This window comes from Dipodomys ordii, unplaced genomic scaffold (assembly GCF_000151885.1).
Source record: "Dipodomys ordii isolate 6190 unplaced genomic scaffold, Dord_2.0 Scaffold239, whole genome shotgun sequence".
Taxonomy (NCBI): Eukaryota; Metazoa; Chordata; class Mammalia; order Rodentia; family Heteromyidae; genus Dipodomys; species Dipodomys ordii.
Genome location: NW_012267455.1, coordinates 152863 through 156824, shown reverse-complemented (window position 1 = coordinate 156824; position 3962 = coordinate 152863). Strand labels below are relative to the sequence as shown.

The 3962-nt window shown below is 38.1% G+C and overlaps 1 pseudogene; it reads right to left on the bottom strand.

Annotated features, from left to right (window-relative positions):
* LOC106000794 overlaps positions 1–3962 on the bottom strand; it is a 41717-nt pseudogene that overhangs the window by 28921 nt on the left and 8834 nt on the right.

Below are 3962 nucleotides of genomic sequence, written 5' to 3'. Positions count from 1 at the left end.
TCTCCATTGGAGGATATAACAATTATAAATATCAATGCCCTGAATCCTAGAGCTCCCAAATTCATCCATTTCTATGTAACCTAAAAACATGCATACATCCAAACACATTGTTGGTTTCTTGAACACATCATTCATATCTCTGGACAGACCATCCAAGTAAAAACTTAGCAAAGAAACTTCAGACCTAAATAACCGCATTGACAAGCTATACCTAACAGATATCTACAGAATATTTCACCTAGCAGCGTCACAATATATATTCCTCTCAGCAGCCCACGGAGCATTCTCCAAAATAGATCATATCTTAGATGACAAGGAAAATCTGTCTAAATTCAAAAATAAAAATGAAATTACTCTTTATAGCTTGTCAGACCACGATGGGACCAAATTAGATCTCGACACCAAAAGGCATCACAGAAAATTCTGAAACTCACAGAGACTAAATGATACATTGCTAAATCAAGTGTGAGTCACTGAAGAGATATATGGAGGGATATTCCAATGTTTATGGAAGTCAGTGGAAGGGCACTCACAAAATACTACCTCTTCTGGGACACAAGAGCACAGGAAATACTCAGAGGAAAATTTATAGATTTGAGTATGTACATCAACAAATTAGAACAATCATTAATCAGCACTAATGATGCACCACGAGGTCCTTGAAAAACAGGAATAAGCAAAACCAAAAACAGATAGACAGAAATAATATAAAGTAGATTAAAGAAATAAATGAATCAGATTCTCAAAATAACATACAATCATAATTGACTTTTATCTACTAGTAGATCACAAATTAACACAATGAATGTCAATGTAGCTATTTTCCGAGATAGATTCACCAGCTCAAACAAGTGAATAAAACAAACGTCTAGGATTCTAAGAAGCAACAGTTTATTTGCCTTTATAAAATAAATGTACTCTGTTGTTATTCTTAAGGTGATTTTTAGATGGATTGAGTACATTTCCTTTTATGAAATGTCTTCAGGTCCCTCACTTGTTCCCAATCCTTACCTCCTGTCTCCATCCATGTGTTAAATAGTTCACTTTCTTCAATGTTCAATGAACACTACTGCAATATTCACACTGTTCCCTAAAGCTCTGGGCCCACCCACCATCTTCCTGAAATCATACAGTGAATAAACAATGCATAAGGTAAAGAAGATAGAACCATCACAAAATATAAACAACAACAAACACAAACAAAAAAGGAGTCTTCTGTTTCCATAATTCATAGTTTGTTTCAGTATGTATATCAGGTTATATAAATATAATTGTTTTTTATCATAGTCAATTCAGGGATGAAGTTGTGATAACTTATAATTTGGCTTTCTAATTAATATTGCTTTTTATTTTAACATTAAATTTGTAAGTACCCAATATAAGTCCTAGTGAAATTTGAAGTTTCAGATTTAAAATTAAATTTTCAAAATGCCTAATAGTTCCATTTTAGCAACCAAAATGAAAAACAGGTATGTTTTATCCTCAAGATTGTCATTATTTCATATGCAAAAAAAGTAAAATAAGGGTAGTTCTGGGAAGATGGCAGAGGAGAAGCTGGAGGCTAAACAAGCTATCGCATAGAAAGCAGTTTTAGAATTCCAGTGAACAGTCCTAAGCTAGAGAATCACACCAAGTGTGCCTTCACTGGACAGAGAGTTAGGACAGAGAGAGAAAATACAGGCAAGGGGACAGCCTGAGCACTTGCCAGCAGTCGCCACCGTGGCTGCAGTGGTGGCAGCAGCAGCAGCAGAGGCAGCGGCAGTGGCAGCGGTGGCCATACCTGAATCACAGAGAGTCCAGGATGAAGGAGCCAGATGCGGCGGGTGAACAGATTCTATTGAACACCAGCAAGAACCGACAAGGAGCAGACTTCATCCTATAGTTCGCAGACCAGAGATGACCCAGGAACCAAGACAGCGTGAGTAGAAGCCTGAAGTACTCACACCTTCTCAGGGAGCAGAGGAGGGAAGGTCAGCCCTCTCCCCACCCCCCAATACTGGAGATCTCCATATTGGATACCAACAAAGCTCGGCGGAGGTGCTAGCTCCAACTCAAGCCTTGGAATAAAACAAGTCATTTAGCACGTCACAAGAGCCTAACCTGACCTTCCAGACTCAGCTCCATCCAGGGAAAAGTCACCTAGCACGGGCACCAGCCCCAGGAGTGGCTTTCTTCACCTGGTAATCAGAGTCAGAGGCTGCCCCTCCCTTTAGGAGCCTCGACAATCAATTGAAATCCTGAGAGTGGCTCCAGGATGGGCTCTGTGAGTTTCTCACACACCAGCCCCCGGGAAAAGCTACTGTTTGCTGAAAGGCCTCAACTCTAACCAGAACCTAGCCTCATCACACCATCTCCAAACTCGAGGAAAAAGCCATCTCCTCCCATTGAACTAACCTGGCAGGAGCATCACAGAGAATTTTTCTGCCTGCTCAAAGAAACTGACTTAAGTAACCAACGAAGCCACAGGAACACAAACAGGCCAGAGACTCCAACAACTTTTTTTTGGTTGTACCTTTTATAAAAAATTTTTTTTTCTAGAAAAAATTTTTTTAATCTTTAATTTTTACTTTTGTTGAAAAAAATTGTTTTCTAGTCATTTTTTTTCCTCTTAGAATTTTATTTTCGGGGTATAAGTGTGGATGCGTTTTTCTTCCTTTTTTGTTATTTTTTGTTTTTGTTGTTGTTTTTTGTTTTGGTTTGTTTTTGTTTAGCTCTACTGAATTTCTGATCTTTTTTCTTTCTTTCTTATCCTTTTCACCTCTTCTTCTCTTTCGTTCTTTATATGACTTAATTGCTGTTCTACACATCCTCACATAAACCCGTAGTCGATTATTAGACCTTATCCCCCAGAGTGTACACACTTAATCCACAAATTAATTATGCAATTCAAAACCTCTTGGACTTCAATTCCTTATTAGCAGTACTACCTCTTTATACCTATATAATATATTAAGTATTTTTATTTTTAATTTTGCACATCTCCTTTGTATCCCTCCCCTTCAGTCATTATATTCATGTTCTTCTCTGAATAGCTTGTTTTCTATTCTGTATAATATTATTAATTTTTACATTTCTATTTTTTCTGGTTTCTTTCTGTTCCCTTTTTCTTTCTTCTTTTTTTCTCTCTCTCTCTCTACCTTCATCCTATCCAACCTATTTCCTGCTTTAAGATTAGGACTTAGTTAACTCTCCCTGTGCCTTCCCATATCACTCTATTCCTGTTTTTTACCCAAATCTCTACCTATACCTAACCATTTCTGGCTTACCAAAGTCGTCTTTGCAGTTCATAGTCCATTGATATATAGCTGTTTGTTATTGAATAGATGTATCTGTTGAACTAGATTGTATCTGTAGACTAGTGAATGTGCAATTACAGACTTTGATTGATGCTTGCCTTAAGATAGTGTTCTAGCACAAACCTCGTGTTAATTTCATCCTAAATTGGCAGAGTAAGCCGGAAAAACACAAGAAAAATGGCAAGCCCGGGTATCTCAACTCCCACTCATGATAACCAGGGGACAGAACAGTTAATGAATAATCCAGAGGAGAGTTCCCAAATAGCTCTACAAACACTGCTGGCAAACATGATAAATGAAAAGATTGAAAACATACAAAGGACTCTGTATGAGCGTGAAAGGGAGAAAGAGGAGGCATCCCAAAAGCTTATACAGGAATATCATAAGCGTGAGGAAGCTTCTCAAAAATGGATACAGGATTTGTATGAGCAGCTTGAGAATACTCAAAGAGAAAGGCTGGAATGGCGTGAGTAGGCTGAGAACACTCAAAGAGAACTACAGGAATGGCATGAAAGGGAGCAGGAGGAAGCTAATAAAAGAGTAATACGGGAATTGAGAGAGCAGGATGAGAATACACAAAGATCACTAAAGGCATTCATGGAATTCATTAACAAAGAGCTGAAGGATGTCAGGGAGACCACAAAGGGAATGCTGAATGGAACCCAA